Source organism: Sparus aurata, chromosome 2 (assembly GCF_900880675.1).
Source record: "Sparus aurata chromosome 2, fSpaAur1.1, whole genome shotgun sequence".
Taxonomy (NCBI): Eukaryota; Metazoa; Chordata; class Actinopteri; order Spariformes; family Sparidae; genus Sparus; species Sparus aurata.
This window is the reverse complement of record NC_044188.1, coordinates 31,748,248-31,767,535: the sequence shown is the minus strand read 5'-3', so window position 1 is coordinate 31,767,535 and position 19,288 is coordinate 31,748,248. Positions and strand designations below refer to the sequence as shown.

Here is a 19,288-nt window from a genome sequence, read left to right as displayed (position 1 = left end):
CTGCTAATAATAAAATGAGACTTTCCATTATTAGTCAATCTGCCAGTTATTTTCTTTTTTTTTCTAGTGATATTTTTCTCTTTAAACTGTCAGAAAATAGTGACACATTCCCACCAACAGTTCCTTAGCCCAAAGTCCAAACCCAAAAATTCTGTTAACTATTCTAAAAAGCATAAATATATTATAAAAACAAATATATATACTGTCATTTTGCAATCTTAAAATGTTGATGGTACAGTGTCTTGTAACAGGGTGAACGGTCTCTGTCTCTTCTTTCTGCTCTGTGTAACTTCATTGAGAGAGTTTTGTTTGTAGTGTGCACCAACTTCACATCTGACTAACTGTTACCCACCTGGGATTTGTATTTACTGTAACACATTCATACATAAAGAAACTCTGTAAAATGATAATAATCATATAAACATAGTCATGACCAACGCTCCATGATGACAGATCATCGCTAACCATATCAAACTGCCCCATGTCTTATTCACATTTAAGAAAACTCCTAAAATTACCATAATCAATGTGAACAACAAATGTGACTATTGTTTGTACCCACCACTGTTAAGCTAGTATGTTAGCATTAGGATATTACGGCTGCACTTTCTCTGCCATTCTTATCTGACTGACTCACTTAGCTTGAGGAATATATCACCGCAGAGCCTTGTGAAGGAGTCTGGTTATGTGCAATGAGTGCACAGGCAGACTGTGCAGGTACATAGGGAAACAATCAGATTCAGGCTTTTCAAGCATTTTGTTGGATCTGAATGATGTTATAGTTTTATTAGAGGTCTGTGACAGCCAAAAGCTCCAGATTCTTATTTTTTTTCTCACAGCATTTAATTAATTGGTTGGTGTTGGAATGTTAACAATGTTGAACTGTTTTCAACAAATATAACAAAAATGCTTCTGAGGCAACAAACCAACCTTTGCTGTTTGTGATTTGTCAAGCACAAACACCAAAAAATGGGTGGCTCCTGCTTCTTTAATGTGAGGAGACATACACACTGAACTGTTGGTCAGACAAGACAAGGTATTTTAAATAGTTACCTATGACTATGATGAGCATTCTTGAACAATGTCTGGCCGTTGACAGACTCAATTATGAATCAATTAATCAAGACAATAGCTGATTGATTGAAAATAAAAATACTAGTTGCAGCCTTGCTATGAATGCAATGTTCATAGGGTACCTAAGCAGCCATCGATCTGCAACAGAGAAATCATGCTATGATTGTTTCTGTGGATTTTCTGGTCTTTCAAATTCTAACCAGGAGCACTTCAGGGGACCTCTAATTCAAAAAGGCCATCAGTTAAAGATTGAGTATCAATCAGAACATCACTGGTACCATCTACAGAGCATCAGTAACATCATTGAAGTGAGATGTCTGCACAGAGCCCAAAGATACTTAAAGACAACACACAAAGCCAGTGTGTTCACCCTGCTGCCATCTGACAACAGATACAGAAGTATCTGCTGCCGTACCACCAGACTACACAGCAGCTTCACTCCTCAGGCTGTGAGACTCCTCAACTCATCCTCATCACTCCACTATGAAAAAAATACATGTAGCAGGACTCAAAGGACTCAATCATTGTTTTGTTTGTTAAATCCTTGTGATTTAAAAGATGCAATTTCTTCACCTTGTACCTTGTATATTCAGTTTAAGATCTGGTGTTAAAGATGTGTTCATACATTTACTAGGCACCTTTACCGGTGATATGTCGTAATTAGCCCAGCTTCAATGGAAATGTATGTATGTTTCCTGGGAAAAGATAGTTTAGGGTAGATCAACGTCAGACAAAATCCATTTCCATTGTCCTGGCAGGACGCTAAGCAGCTGAAATATGCAATCTACCCTGTGATCGCAAGGTGATTAATGATCATCGAAATGGAGATATGTCTAATCTACTTTGTTCTGTGCAGACCACTGTAAAAATGGTTCCCAAGTTTGAGGTGGTACAGTAATTTGTCCTTTTTGAGACAGAAGTCTCATTTAATCACTCATGGGGTTCTTAATCCCCTTGGGGATTAAAATCAACTTTCTTTTCTACCCTTGATCTGCTTGGAGCTAGAGGGGGCTGGGGTAACCAGCTTGGGAAAAAATTTGCAGACTCAGGTACACCACCAAGCACCAAGCCAAGCTAATGTATGGGAATCGACTGCTCCTTCACTTGCCCTCCTGATCACACCTACACACAGACACATTTCACTGACAGCAGGGAGAGAGAAGCCAAAGAAAAGTATTTTCTTGGTGTCAAAAGGTCCAGATAAGAAGGAGCCATGGAAATGGAGAGACAGGTTACGTATGCCAACATGTCACGAGTCAACCTGGATGGGACTGCACTGTTCTGGACGAGAGGGAAGGTCCAGAGAGGGGAGACAAGAGAGGCAGAGAACTCAGTGACCTGGGATCGTACTGCTTCATATTATCTACAGTACAGTACTGTTACACCTGATACCCTGGATTCCTGATACCCTGGATTAAAGGCACATTAGACTCAAATAAAGTGGTCAGATAAATGGAGCCATCAAAGTGATGATACAAAATCATGCCAATTGCCTGGTTTAACTGGAATGAACTCATAACAAAAGTCTAAGCCACAGTTTTGTGTGCCACAGGGCGCCTTGAAAATAAGACTCAAAACCATCCCCGTAAAGCACTTAATGCTTATGGATGAAATTAATGTCTGAACCATAGTAGGCAGCATGGTCGTGGATGGCAGCACATATGGTGACGCAGTGGGCTGCAACATGTTTTCATTCCCGACTCGTCAAATTTAGCAGCTTGGTCAGAATGCCTTACTGTAATATTCCAATGATTAGACACTGTACATACCCTCCAGTGTTAGCTTTCCAGGTGAAAGGCTCCACAGTCTAGTTAGAAATAATAATCATGCAACATCCGGTGCTAGTTCAGTTGTGCAAAGGGTAGTGTATGGTTAGCATTAGGCAATGACGGCCGGAGTGCCGTTTCATCCACCATCAAAAACATGATTGTTATGTTAATCCTCTCACCAATGCTTCTAACCACAGCACTGGCCTAGAGCTGGAGATGGTCCACAGTAGCCATATAATGGCTGCCTAAAGCTCCTCAGGGATTGGTTGAATGCAGACAACAAATTTCCCTTCATGCTCTGCGTATGATTGTGTGGGACAAATAAAGGCTTTTCTTAATCTTACCCTACTCAAAATACTCATGACTAGCATCACCTCAATCCAGAGCTAACATTAAAGAAATACTACCTCCTGGTTTCTTGGCAGGGAGCCTCCAGGAAGTAACTGACGACTCTCTTTATATTTAGCAGATATGAGAATGGTGCTGATTTTTCATTAAAAAAACAGTGGACGTGAATGTCAAAATGTCGTGCTATTCCGTTAAGCCAATCAGATCTGAAAAAGCTAATAGTTTCTCTGTTTGGCCGTGTGTTCACACTAAGGGACCTGTTTAGTCCAAGTCCATTTTGATAGTTAAAACGGCGGATAATCTTTGTGCAAACTGAGGTGCACAGCGAAAAATGTGGTATCTTGACTCTGAATTATTCATGCGTGTGTTTTGGACAATCATTTATCAAACCAATTTGAGTGTTGTCTCCCATTCCCTTTTAAAAACAATGTGAGCCAGGACACTTAGTGGCCCGTGGCACTTGTCTTCACTGCGGGACAGGGATGTGATCCTTGGCTACTGAACCCTCTGCCCGCCCTTTTCACAGTCATCTGTCCCACCAACAAATCTGAAACTAAAGAGTCAAATTGTAAATTGCTGACTTTTTGTTTTAAAGGTACACTATATACTTCAGAAAAGAAAAGCAAACTCAGAAGGTTTCTATCTACAAGATTAATAAGATAATACAGTGTTTCCTCAGGATTTTTTCCAGCGGCGGGGGCAGGCTCTCCGGGGGGCCGTGGCGGCGTTAACAAATGACACTTGACTGCAGATTTTACTTTTATGCCCAGCATAATCCCCCTTTTTATTGAATGGCTGGCATGGAAAATGGCTTTTTAAAGGCTGACTGTAAAAATAAAAAATAATAACAAAAATACAACAATAAAAAAATAAAAAATAAAACAATAAATAATAATTTCTTGATGGGGCTGTAGAATCAGTGGAACCGGCTATTTTTTTCAACCCATTTAGGGTCCCAGCCTGATAGCCTGTGCTTCCCTTAAGGTTTTTCTTCTCTACTCTCATCTCGCTCTCCTGCACCATCACTTTGCTCTCCTGCTCCTTCACTCGGCTCTCCCCCTGCTGTACTCTGCTCTCCTTCACTTTGTTCCACTGCTCCTCCCTGTCTAACCCTTGTGCCTTCCTCTGGCATTTTTGTACATTTTTCTCAACTTTTTTTTTTGATTTAGCGATCATTTTGGCTGTGTTACAGCTTGTGGCATGGATTTTTGTAGGAACTCTTCTTTTTAGTCAAATTTTTGAAATCCAGTGTCTTTTACTCTTACATATCTTTTATTTTCCTGTAATGCATTTTGCTCCCTCTAACCACCTTCGTGGCAAAAATGTACACGCACAAAATCCGCCATAAAATACTCATACATCAATATTTTTTTCTGCTTTTTTTTTACTTGAATCCCTTAACCAACTTGTTTCCTGATCAAAATGATCAAATATTCAATAATTTTCAGGATTTTAACCCTTTAAATGCCAGTTTTATTATTTGAATTACTAATTATTTATTTAAAAAAAAACACAAAAAATGTATTATTTTCCATATAATAAGTAGTAGGCTGATGGGGCTTTGGTGGTGATTAGAGTCTTTGATATATCAAAGATTACCAACAAAATTGATTTGATTGCATTAGTATATTTTATGTAGTAACAGATACTCCCTCTAACCACCTTCGTGGCAAAAAATGCCCCATTGACTTCCATTAAAACCACATTTTTTAATCTCACTACCATTACAGTATAAAACCATGAATTCTGTAATGTCAGCATGCCATTTTGAAGAAAAGTAGTGATATTTAACATTTTTGATGTATTTCACCAGATTCGACCATTTTCCCATTGTAGGCCGATGCATGAAATTCTTGTATTTTTGCCAGTTATATTATGGAGCCGGGTGACTACCAGGGCCCTGTGTGTGTGTGTGTGTGTGTGCGTGTGTGTGCGTGTGTGTGTGTGTGCATGTTGTGTGTGTGTGTGTGTGTGTGTGTCTGTCTGTGTGTGTGTGTGAGACAGAAAGTGAGAGAGAGTGAGAGTGAGAGTGAGTGTGTGTGTGTGTGTGTGTGTGTGTGGTGTGTGTGTGTGTGTGTGTGTGTGTGTGTGAGAATCTGTAAGCATGCACTGATCACTTCAGCTGTGAAAAAAGGTCATCTTTTGAGGAATGTGTTTCATGTGTCTTTGAAAAGGTGCTTGAGTGAAAACATGCCTTTGCTGTTCTCAAAAACAAAGCAAAAACAACGGTTAGTGTGTTTATGCACCTGGCTGCTTTCACAGCCAAAGATAAACATGCAACTTGTCTGAGGGGTCATTTCATTAGTGAGCAGAGAGGGTGCAAAAATGAAAAGGCATTTCAGAAGAGAAGAGGCATTAGAAATGGTCATGCAGCCTTTATCTGACAGCGAGCTGCAGGGTTCATCAGGGGAAACTGAGGATCCTGTCCATCCTAAAAGTCAGTGGACGGGCAAGTGTGGTCTCCATCTCATGCTGAGACTCTGTGCTACATGCAGGCACCCACCGGCATGATGCCAGGGCCCACGAGATATGCAATATCAAGAATCCATAATGTAGCATCATCTTTTGACCTTTTCTTCACTCCTGACCTGATCCAGCTCATTTTGCAAATGACAAACTTATACGGGAGGCATTCAGTGTCAGGATGGAGTGATGTGGATGCCCAAGAGATTCGGGCATACATGAGACTTCTCATCCTGATAGCGCCATTGACCAGCTCCACTAGAAGGAGAGGTGTGTGCTGGTTGTGCAGAGGCCTGAAAAAGAGGTCTTCCACCACCAAGTGTGCATTTGTAGGGAACACTAGGTCACATGCTGCAGGACCACACACACACACACACACACACACACACTTTGAGACCTCCTTTCTGTCCAGAAGAAGAAGAAGAAACAATAACTTTGATATTTCAACAGCAGCTGTAAACTTGTATTTCATTTAACCCTCAGATTACACACACACACACACACACACACACAAGCGCACACACACACACACACACACACACACACACACACACACACACAGTATCCATGTATCTGTTTCTCTCAAACACACACACACACACACACACGTCGTATATTCAATGCCTGGATATTTCTGTTTATATTTCATATTTTGTTCATATTTCATATGTTCTATTTTGTTTTTTGTTGTCTAAATTTCCAAAGTTGTTGCAGTTTGCACAATAAGAGTTCACACTGATGAATCAGATGTTGATTTAAAAACATTTCACACACACACACACACACACACACACAGGGCCCTGGTAGTCACCCGGCTCCATAATATAACTGGCAAAAATACAAGAATTTCATGCATCGGCCTACAATGGGAAAATGGTTCAATCTGGTGAAATACATCAAAAATGTCAAATATAACTACTTTTCTTCAAAATGGCATGCTGACATTACAGAATGCATGGTTTTATACTGTAATGGTAGTGCGATTAAAAAATGTGGTTTTAGTGGAAGTCAATGGGGCATTTTTTGCCGCGAATGTGGTTAGAGGGAGTATTTGTTACTACATAAAATATACTAATGCAATCAAATCAATTTTGTTGGTAATCTTTGATATATCAAAGACTCTAATCACCACCAAAGCCCCATCAGCCTACTACTTATTATATGGAAAATAATACATTTTTGTGGGTTTTTTATAGATAATTATAATATAACTGGCATTTAAAGGGTTAAAATCCTGAAAAATTGATGAATATTTGATTATTTTGATCAGGGAACAAGTTGATTAAGGGATTCAAGCAAAAAAGCAGAAAAAAATATTGATGTATGAGTATTTTATGGCAGATTTTGTGCGTGTACATTTTTGCCACGAAGGTGGTTAGAGGGAGTATTTGTTACTACATAAAAAATACTGATGCAATCAAATCAATTTTGTTGGTAATCTTTGACATATCCAAGACTCCAATCACCACCAAAGCCCCATAAGGCTACTACTTATTATATAGAAAATAATACATTTTTTGTGTTTTTTAAAAAAAAATATAATTGATAATTCAAACAATCAAACTGGCATTTAAAGGGTTAAAATCCTGAAAATTATTAAATATTTGATCATTTTGATCAGGGAACAAGTTGGTTAAGGGATTCAAGCAAAAAAAAAAGCAGAAAAAAATATTGATGTATGAGTATTTTATGGCAGATTTTGTGCGTGTACATTTTTGCCACGAAGGTGGTTAGAGGAAGTTTTTTTAAGGAAGGCACAAGGGCTAATGTTACTTGTCTTATACGATTACATAAAACATTAACGTTAGATAATTTACACTCACATCACATCTGATTACAAATGTGAATGCAATTTTTTACCTAACCATCATCATTTGAGTCAGTAAAAGGCTAATGATTCCTGACTAGCGTCATCTTCATCAGGTGTCTTTCTCTTCTTTGAGAAATATTTGAACAAGCTCATCTGAAAATGCTGTCAGCAGTTACATCATGGTGTGTATGTATTTGCTTAATGCTATCAATTAGTTTACTCACGTTAGCGACACTGAGTTGAGCTGGCACCGGGCTCAATTAATTAAGCTACCGATATGTTACGTAACCTTAGCTGGCCATCAATATTTTGAGAATGTCTATTGAACTTATAAAATGTATTATACGTTTTCTTAAGCTAATAAGTCTACCTTTACTCCGGTGAGTCGTTGCCCTATTTTCAAGATGACACTCCTCTGTCTCTACGACCTGGTGCCTGGGTGCTTGACGTGATGTCACTTTCAAGGCCGCGCTCTCGCGAGTAATTAACGTCGATGGCACCAGTAAGTTCTTGGGGGGAGGGAATCTACTCCAAAGAGTAGATAATGAGCAAGATAGTTATCTAGTTTACCTCAGCACTCGCGACACCCGACCCAGTGCAGGACTCTGCTGTGAAGGTGGAGATATGATGCGGCGGTGGTGTATTTGCGACAATTAAAAAAAAAAAAAAGAAAAAAGAAATTTGAAGGAGCGGGGGCTAGGATTTAGGAGTGGCGGGCCGCCACTCCTAAATGTAGAGGACACTTTGTTTCTTTTGGTTATTCCGTCATGACTCAATCATAGCTGATGTTTTTCTTCCTTTTTTCTCTCACTCTATTAAAATGTCTTTCCCAAAAGTACAAAGTGCACCTATAAAGAAAATTACTCTGGAGAGAGACAAACACAATCCTGGGTTGTGTTGAAAATGATGCTCCATACTTACCATTTTACAAGGCCGGTAGAAAATTTATTTGGCGTTGAATACTGATGCTCAGAAGAGATTTTTTGGATGTTAAATTCCTAACGGAGCTACTGGTTCTTAATGTAGAGTCTGACTAGGATTGTCTTTAACAGTACTGTAAAGTAAACCCTGGGGGAAAAAAACTGACATCTTAGCATAGGGTAAGTGAAGTGTGTGAAGCTACAATGAAAGGGTATGAAACCTTTCAGTAATAGTCTGGCACCTGCAGACTGTGTTTGTGTTCACAATTTAAGATCAGAGTGAAAACTCACTTCTCAACATTGACCAGCTATATAGGTGTCAGTCTACCACTATACACAGACTTTAAGAGCAGCAGGGACTCAATTCGGTTGGGTGTGATGTTTCTGGGTCTTTCTAGGAAATGCAGGGACCACTAACTGATCAGCAGGTTAAAGTTACTACGACACAACTCCTAGAACACATTGGCCATCACTGAGTGATGATATCTTCGTAAGCACAGGTTGTCCATGATCGCGACTGAGTGGGTGGGTGTACTCAACTCAATGGAACTCAATGCCGCAGCTCAAGTGACCGACCACTACAGCACAGATTCCAAAGGACCTCACCACTGCAATTTGGCAGCACTCGTGTCAGGGGATATTTTGGAGACACACTGTCCATCTTTATAAAATTTCAGGAGCAGACCGAGGTGCCTCTGGACGCAATTGGACAGACCTACCATCTAGCTGGTCTCCTTGAAACAACAGAACCCTACTATTCATACCCTCCCACAGAATGCTGAATTAAACCATACATTCCATATCTTATCTTACACCTGTAGTAAATGTAATTGCACCCAGCTGTGCGCCCATGGGTGCGTCCTAAAGGGAGGTGCAGTCAGGCGCACTGATGGAGGATTGGTATCTTGAGGCAAAAGAAAAAAACAGCACCATAGACCAAAAAAAAGCTGGACTGAAGTCAAAGACGCAGTCTGTTTGCTGATATTTAAAGGACTCAATATTCAGACAGGAAGATGAGCCTACACAGGAGGGTTCACAATCAGAACACATATAGATTTAATGATAAGAGAGGCAGCTGTCAGTTATTTAAACATTTCCATGAATGCAGTAATGTCACTATAACAGATATCATGGCACGTCACATCAGCAAAACTACTGAAGAGGAAACTCTCCAGAGCAAATACAATTAAGCTTTTAGTTTCTAAAATAAATATTTCTAGACAGCTTTAATCTGACAGTGTTTCACTTTTATACAGTGCAGTATTTTCTGTAAAAAAAACACAATTCTTGAAATGGATAGTTGATTGTTTAGTCTCAGTAGGCCAAGCCAGCAACAAACCCAGAGCATCAGTATTTGACAACCTGGGAATGAGACTCAACAATCAACTATCTTACGTATGGCACTTTTAAGGTGTTCAAATTCCAATGTTTCCAAATTTGACAGTCAATCACAGTGCTGACACATAGAGACAGACAACTGTTAATGTTCACAATCTGAATGTCTTTGGACTGATTGTTGAAAAATTCAAGCAGGCACGGTGAGATCATGCCAACTCCACAAAGCAAGGCTCCAGCAGCCCAGAGACATCCTGCTGAGTGACAGCAATAACCAGAGGAACCACTGAACCACACAAGGAGTCAATGAGCAAACTTTAGCCATTTTTATACAGGGCAGCAAGCCGCCAATTTGGCTGTCCTTTTTGCAACTAGGTCCGCGGATTTAGACAGAAGGCGGTAAATTGGGGGTCTGTTTTGGTCCGCCAGTTTGCTGCCTCGTAGGGTACACTTATTTCCTCCACGACTGCTGTTTAAATCCAAGGTGTCAATGTGCCGGCAATTGCGTGAGATGGGCGAAGGTGTCGATGACATGCACTGTTTTGCGACCCACAGCCGGGAGTTTTAAAACCAGGAAACAGCTGATAACAGCAGTCAATCCATCACTTCATCTGCAGACGTCAAGATGAGCGACAGCCCAGAAAGCTGTAGCTGTCTTCGTTGTCCGCTTGTTGTTGTAGTGGCAAGCTAGGAACGGTCGCTACTTTCAAATTAAAAGCCCCCTGCTAAGAACCCAGTTCTAAACTCCAATGGGGTGCAATGTAAAGGTCTTATTTTGAAGACAAATTCGTTGTCACTGTTCACAGCCCAACTTCGTGCTTCACCTCACATGTTTACGCCTACCCCAGTGGCGGCCAAGTGGCGGCTTTTGGAAGAGAAGGAATATTACACCTCCCTTTTAGAAAGACAGGAAAACTAAATGAAATATACCCTCTCTTTTTCAGTGCAGTAAGTCTGCGCAGTACCAAACACATGTTGTCTTTTCTTGGTGGACGTTTCTCCTTTAATGTTTGGTGAGTTGTCGTTTGCAGAAATATGGCTTTTTGATTCGGTCTTGGGGTGTTCTGATGTTTGGTGTGTTCCCCTTTTTTCAATATGTGAAGCACTTTGTGTTACTTTGATATGTGAATATGTAAGGGATAATGTATAGAACGTGAAGCGGAGGGGTCTGATTCGTCCTGAAGGTCATTATTTTCCTGATAATGACCGCCGTTCAATGAATTATCTTGCTTATTACATGGTTACTTGCCAACACGAAAAAAAAATCTGACACAGTGTGTCTTTTTACAATGTATTTGTTACCGTTCATAGTGTTTTTCAGCAGAGAAATATAGTTCGCCAAACCAACACCGTTTCGCTTCTCCCTCTTTGCTGCTTTCCTCTCTTTTTCTTTTCTTGACCGGTGACGACAACTCAGCCTTTTGCCAAGAGTTGAAATCACCGTATTTTCCAAAAATGTTAGAGTTAATGTGAAACTCATCTAGGGCTGAACGATATGGACAAAATTTCATATCTCGATATTCATGCCAGATATCTCGATATCGATACGATACGATATGACTACGGGTTCGGTGAAAACCAAGCATTTTTCAGAAAAATAAAGAGATTATTTTAAGCCATATACAAATGGTTGATAGAGAAATCTTTACCAAATAATCACAAACTCACTACAGAGACAAATATATTTGAAGTAACAAGAGTAAAGGGAGGGAGAAGATCAAACGAACTATGTGCATTTTTACAAGATGAACGATGACATCCTAATCTGGAGAGAAAGAGTGAGAGTGAAGATCGAGACTCAGCAGCTTCAGGTTATCGCTGGTAAAGTACCAGTGGAATTTAGAAAGACTAAGAAGTCAGAGAATTACCGGATCAAAACAGAGTAGACGGCAGCTATACGGTCTCAAATCCACAGAGCGAGCGGCCGCAGCGTCCGCTCCTGCTGCCCCAGCCTGCCCCCCACATACACACACCTGCCGGTGAGAGGACAGAGAGCCGGCGCTGCTGCAGGGGAGCCGCAGACTGCGATGACTCTGAGCAGCAGGAGAATTACTATATAATATATTTCTCGCCTTTCCCCTGATGATCTGAATAAATCGCTAAATTTGTTGCTAGTCGCTTTTTAGAAATAAAGTCGCTAAGAGGGTCTGAAAAGTCGCCAAACTAGCTAGAAAGTCGCCAAGTTGTGTGTGTGCGTCTCAGTCTCAGTCTCCCTCACTCCCGCCCTCGTATGTTTGTCATTGGTTGGCTTCAGCTGTCGATCCACAGCAAGCATGAAATAAGCTGTGTGGTTGGCTGGCCTTAGCGGTGCATTCAAGAGCAATCGTAAAAAGGATGTTTGTTGTAACTGCCAGAGCTGTACGTGCAGGGCGAGCGGGGCAATCTATATCGTTTATATCGTTGCTTTTTCGATATGAATATCTTGAATGTTCATATCTAGATATAGATACGATAACGATATATCGTTCAGCCCTAAACTCATCCATACTAGTGGCCTAGCAGTACGTTTTTTTCAATATGATGTAGACTACAGATCAGCTGACGTCGCTTAGCAACCGAAGACGGTGGGGTGATAAGTTACTGACTACTTGCGGAGCAAAGATTTTAGAGCGCGGAGTGATACGAAATACGTGAATCAGTGGCAAAAAGGCCACTTTCCTTGTCGACGGTCAAATATGCTGAGCAGCAGTCAATTATATGAAAATAATTGCCGAACGTTGGGAAGGCCCATTCAAGTGAATGGAGCATTGTACAGCATTAAGAAGAGCTGTGTAATAAATATGAATATAGTGCTATACAAATAAAATGTGATTGATTGATTAATTAATATCTTTAATACTCTATGGCTGCAGACCACATTTTCCACATCACTGATATAATAATCACAAAGCTGACATCATATCAATTTCTGGGTTTTTTTTCTTGATATTATCAAACATTCATATTCACCAACAACATGGCTGAAACAGTCCATCAACACTACTGTATATAATGTAGGATCTGTGTAGGTCGATGGCAGTGATGATGAGTACTTCCAAAACATGCTCAAAGATGACTCACAAGGCTGCTGTGAGTCCTGTGTAAGTACAGTATGCACTGCAGGAATAAGTACTGTTGTGTCAACTGAACATTGACATTTAGATAACACAACAGCATGCAGAAAAGAAGCTACACATGTCTGACTTTAAGTCCAAAATACACTCTCCAATCGCAGCCTCCAGGAGAGACTGGCTGTTCTTACATAACGTGAGAAGACTGAACGTAAGGATTTGAAGATCAGACCCAGGGAAGCAGGTTAACAGTGCTGGTCTCCCATGACTTTGTAAGAATGAGAGCTAATTCACTGTAGAGGCTTTAACAGAAAAAAAAAAAAAAAAACCTACAAGCTCACGTACATTCCTAGTCAGAGCTACAGCTCACAGCGGCTCTACAGCAGCACTTTTTACTCATGAGACAGAAGTTGAAGTAGAGAGGGGGAGGGTCGGTTTTACTCTGAAAGTTCAAAGAGAAGAAACTTTTTACAGTGAATTTACAGTATCCCAGCCGAACAGCCGAATGAGTGATAATGTGATGAATAAAGAGAGACTTCAATGTTGGCACAGATGTATATCAGCGATCCTCAGGAGACAGATAACGCCAAATATGAAAAAATGTTTCTTTCACTGTTAAAAGGTAATTTCATGTTAACTGGATGAGTCTGAAGACGGCCTAAATGTTAAAATAAAAATGAAACATAAATAAACAACTGGGAATACATTGAGTTTATGATACATTAGAGCCCAACCAATATAGAGCACCACAGAAATAGGTCAACAGGTGTTTGAATGGGTTTTTAGTTAAATGTCTGAATTAAGGTCTGTGGTCTACGGCATAAAATACCTCAATAAATACTCTCATTTGGATCATCAAGTGTTTTTACGTGTCTCAAAAAGGTGTCTAAATGTGACTACAGAATTAAACAGGCCGACTATAGTTGCAACCTCTTCTTGCTCTAACTTTCCAAGGTTGATCAATTTATAGTAAAGTATGCATAGAATAGTGTAATATCACATTTGTTTGTAGCCTAACATTAGCATTTTACCTCTGGCGGTTGCGTTTATGCTTAAAAAATCTTTGAAGTGGTGTTCATCTGTGAAGATGATCATGCTGAACAAAAGTATCACAAAGTTTACTTTTGGACAATAATCCACATTCCAATTTGTTGTCCATGCAACAAGAGCAATTGCAAATTACAGGGTTAGTACACAAAAACACGCCATCCCTGCAGCTCTCTGTATTGGCCGATTAGCTCATTACAGATAAATGAGCATATTTCTCGGCTGATGAATAGCAAGAAAATACAGTACAGAAATACCAAAAATATGTTTCTGAAACAATGTAAAATATCAATACATACATATAAAGATATGCAGTATCATGTATATCACGTTAAATGTTTCGTTTCGGCGAGATGTTGCCGCTTTTTATCCCCCTAAGGGGTTGCAGGGCTTACTGGGGCCAAATCCCGTTTTACTCATGGGTGAAGGCCAGGGTACACCCTGAATGAGTCGCCAGCTCATTGCAGGACCCTTACTGATGGCAGTGGCTGCCACACAAGGTGCCAAATGCACATGTGTTGCTCAAGGATACTTCAACATGTGTCCACCAGCTCTACCCCCTGAGCTACAGCCGCCCCGACACATTAAATGTATACATCAGAATTAGTACAGATTTTTGTTTCAGGACTTCCACTTCAACAAAGTGGAAACTTTTCTTTTTTACCTCTGGCAGCTGAACTCCTTTTAGTGCTTTAACTTGCACTGAATTCAACTCCTTACAGCACTTTTATTTCAAATGAGGCTTCAACTTCACTCAGTGTTAACACTTAAACTGACACTTTCAGTACCTCTCAGTAATTCAGTTCAACATTCCACCTCAACCACAACTTCACGCTGTTATCAACTATTTTAAATCGTTCAACAGAATAATTTCCACAATGATGAACGAACATTTTTTAGAGAGTTCAGAGATTTCCAGTTTAAAATAGCATTCAAAGCTCTGTATCTCAGCTGATAGAGATTTTATCAGCAATAAAGGGATGATTCAGAGAAGAGCTAAAACTTATTGTTTTAAGTTTTTTCTTTTCTTTCATTATTAAAGGGCTACTAAATGTTTATTGTATGGCGTTTGAGCATGGATTTTGTGTAAACCAACGCTGAATAAATTTGGTTTAGCACTTTTTGCATCCCACAAATAAAACACTCAAACATAATTTGATATGTCTGAGACAAGAGCTGTTGCCTCACTGCTCTTTGAGTCTTACGAGTCATCTTATGGACAGTTCCAGACTGATAGTAGCCTCTTGTATTTTGTGTTGCTTTCAGGTAGACACAATTGTACTCACTCTGAAGTCTGAAGTTAATTTATGAACAGTGACTGACTGGAGGCTCTCAGTGATATTGTGGATCAATTAGCTAAAACTTAATGACATAGCAGGGCTAGTTGAATCACAATGAGAATGTACATTTGAAGCTACATTTGACAGTGTACTCGATGTCTTCACAAATGACTTTGTGTTGTAATGCTATGTTAAACTGCGTACATGCAAGGAACACATAATTACACAGAATTGTCTGAGTGGAGAGGGGACAACCTGGACGGTGACACATCACCTTTAGGTGGAGATGAGTCAGATGAGATAAGAAGCAACACTTGTCAGGAGCTCACAAAACAAAGGGAAGAGAAAAGGAGCTCACAGTGGCTGCTGTCCGGTGAAGTGTCGCTGTCCTCCGCGCTGTCTGTCAGGCTGCTGCTGCTGCTGCTGCTGCTGCTATCCTCCCCGGCTGCTGCATTCACTGTCACACAGCGCGAGGCTCCAGTCTGCCGCATCTACAGCAGCGCTGCACGAGACCCGGAGCAGAGCCGAGGCGCGCGGAGCGGAGCGGAGCGGGGAGGGGAGGGGAGGAGAGGAGAGGAGAGGGCGGGGCGGAGCGGTGAGGGGGGAGGAGGGAGGGAGGAGGGACACTGGCTGGACTACTGTACAGAGCCGCCTGTCAGCGCCGGGTCACAAGGGGGAAAGACTGACCCCTCTGCTTCGTAGAAATGTGGATTTCTGCCTTTTTAAATCTTCATCATGGGTGACAGGTGTAGGCTTATGTTTATGTAAGCCTCATTTCTATAACCTATTAAGCGTGAAGGCTTGTTTCCCACCAGTTCTTACTTCAAAGTGTGCAAAGTTAGGCCAACTAATATTGACTCAGATTAAAGTCGGCTCTGAAGGTATTATTATTATCATTCTTATTTAGAAGTAGTAGTAGGAGTAGTAGAAGTAACGTCATTATTATCTAAATAATTTTTTTATATTTGTAAACATTACATTAAAGGCAGCTGTGGCTCAGAGCCAGCGTCTTGATATCAGCATGTCGCTGGTTCACTTCCCATTGTCTGCATGCCGAGGTGTCCTTGGGCAAGATACTGAACCCCAAACTGCTCTTGATGTGTTGGTCGGCACCTTGCATGGCGGCCACCGCCATCAGTGCATGAATGAATGACTGTAGGTCACTTTGGACAAATGCTAAATGTCATAAATGTATCCTATTTAAAGTGATAATTGATGAGTACATTTAAGACAAATAAGTGTAATGACATTTTAAACACTGACAAAAAAATCCTTAATGACCTTAAAAAGAGTACTTTTATCAAAATAAGTAAATAGGATCTTTAAGTAAATACTGTGAAATTAAGACTTCCTGTGCTCTCAATCACATCTCTCATTCTTCATCAGTAGTTTATTTGAGTTTCCTCAGTTTGCTCCGCAGCTAAGCATCACCACATCCACTGAGAAAGATACGACTGAAAACTCTGAGTGGACTTTGACTCAAAATTACAGAAGCCCTGAGAGGCAAGTAAGGAAAAATAAATTCTTTTGTCCCCTTTCTAGATCTGATCGAAAGCGTTTTTCTGTTGTTCAAGAACAGGTGGAAAAAAAAGGTTTTACCATGATAATCTCTCTTTCTAATCCTCTTTTTCTTCGTCTGTGAAACAGGTAGGGGGAAGGAACGTTTTGGTAGGTGAAGCAAACAACAGAAAATGGACCACCAGATTTTTTTTTTAATTCCAAACAAATTTAATGTGTGTTTTTCTTTTTTCTTTTTATTTGTATAGAAAAACTTCACATGAGCCTCAAAATGAATTAAATTAAAATTAATTCTAACTTGTTCTGAATTCATTGACAGTCACTGACATAATCTTTAAACATAAAACCTTTTTGATGAAACTGATGCTTTATAATTGAAGGCCATATTCTGTAGATACCTCTCTTCCTGTGTGTGTGTGTGTGTGTGTGTGTGTATGTGTGTGTGTGCGTGTGTGCTCACATGTCTCCAGGTTCAGGCAGCTCGACACATCCTGTGGAAGCGGGAGATTCCTCAGAGGCTTTGGGATTGTGACAAATGGCAACAAGCCACAACTCGTCAACCAGGAACACGTATCTCAGAGACAGAATCTACTACTACATGTTAACCTGACATGTTCATACTTGTAAACATACACACCACCATACAATGTACAGATACCTACTATTGTACTTGTCCCTCTCCCCTCTCTCCCCCCTCTCCCCCCACTTGTCTCTCAATCATCTCCAACTGTCTGTCTACATTGCCACAGGGGAGGGTTTCTCCAGCTGAACATACCTGGTGTCAAACAGGGATGATAAGGCCCTTCAGACAAGTGACGTCTGCGGTGGATGGGGATTTAAACTGGATGGTTGCTTGCAAGTGGACATTCTCCAATTCAATGTGTCAATGTCTTCTGAAAAGTCATAAAGCTACACCCCACGTAGGTGAGGTGTGTTGAGGGGCAACACCAGGTGACGGTGAAGTATGACCAGTTTGAAAGGGTTTCTGAATACAAATACTTGGGTATCTGGTTGGATCGGAAACTCAAATTTAATTTCATATGAACACACTTGTTAGCAAGCTGGGTATTTATACAGAAACAGAGCTACTCTCCAGCTAGCAGGGAATGTTCCCACAACATTGGCTAACATTCCCTACAAGTCCTTATTATGTTTTAAAAAAAAACGTTTTTATCTAATGTTCAAAGAACATTTTTTATCATTTCAAATAATGTTCCTATAATGTTAAATGTTAATAAAGGAAGAATGTTTTAGTGCAACATTCTGAAGATGTTGTTGAAGTAACAGATTATAGAATGTTCTTCTATAAAACATTCCTATAATGTTTCAAAATAGCAAAGGAAGAACATTCTTAAGGCAACATTTAGAAAATGTTTTTGGTATTTTTTTAAGGCCTCCGATTACAGAACGTTTTTTATAAAACTTACCCACAATGTCACACCGTGTCCTGACCGGACGCGATGCAATGCGATACGAGCGAGCGACAGCTGCAAAATGAATGGTTTTATATTGTAATGTCCTAACTGGCCGCGAGCGACGCAGCACGATGCAGCGCGACTCGACGCGCAAGGTAGAGCCCGACGCCTGGTTGCTATTTCTGTCGCTCGCGTTGACAGCTCCATGGAGGAGGAGCAGCTGATTCAGTTGGTAGAAACTAGAGCTACCTGTACGATACCTCCTCATTTCACTACAAAAATGTCAATAAGGTGGCAGCTGCCTGGAAGGAGATCGCCCGTCAGCTAAAAGTCTCTGCTAAGTTATGTTTTTGTGTTTTCTGCCCGGATGCTTAGTTACTAACAGTTAGCTAAGTTAGCTTATAAACAAAGTTGAGATGGTGATATGATACAATATCAATACCCGCAACATTGTTACACCGTCGTGTATGTAGTATCCGGAGAAGGCGGATTTATTCTTCATGCTATATCTAACTCAAAGTTGATATAAACCCTTGCTACATTAGGTTTTCTGTCAGTACTATTTAACTACCGTTAACCAACCGTTGGTTGAACGGTTTAACGGTAGGGTTAAACAAGTTGTGCCCCTGAAATAATCCTCTCCATGTCTGTTTTGGTTTTGTTGTTTTTGTGCAACTTTTATTTTTTCACTTAACATCATCATCTGTCTGTACTGTGTACAGTGCAACAATGATGTTAATATTTCTCAAATTTATTTATCACTAGACTGATCATTACTGACCCAAATATTTAACATTTTATTGCTTTGACTAATGGGCTCTGTGCACAGCTCCACATACGTCCTGAACGTAATGCTGCTCCGTTATTTTCTGTCTTATTGGACAAACTGATTAATCCTGGATTTGTCCAATAAGACAGAAAACCAGTGACAATCAGTTTGTCCAATAAGACAGGAAATAACGGGAAAGCATTAAGTTCAGGACGTATGTGGAGCTGTGCACAGAGCCCATTGTTTTCTTTGGAAAACAGGCCACTATAGTACAGTAATTCTGTATTTCTACTGTAAGTTAGTCCTCTTTAGCATTCAATGACATTCCTAGTTAAGAAAAATGGTATTCACACAAACATAATTGTAAATTGAACTGTTTCATTTGATGAGAAAAATATATATATATTTTAAATAAAGATGACAAAGAGAGAAATTACATCAACAAATAGATTTTAATAATAGTAATAGTAGTAATAATAATAATTATAAT

At 40.1% G+C, this 19,288-nt stretch overlaps 1 protein-coding gene across 1 annotated transcript in view; it reads right to left on the bottom strand.

The window, feature by feature from the left end:
- The window catches only part of LOC115596494 (ATP-binding cassette sub-family G member 4-like), a 35,566-nt gene extending 19,999 nt beyond the window's left edge, over positions 1–15,567 (bottom strand). The window contains exon 1 of the mRNA XM_030441664.1: positions 15,455–15,567. The gene's annotated coding sequence lies outside the window, so the exon portion shown is untranslated. The remainder of the gene's footprint in view (positions 1–15,454) is intronic.
- Between the last annotated feature and the right edge of the window lie 3,721 nt (positions 15,568–19,288).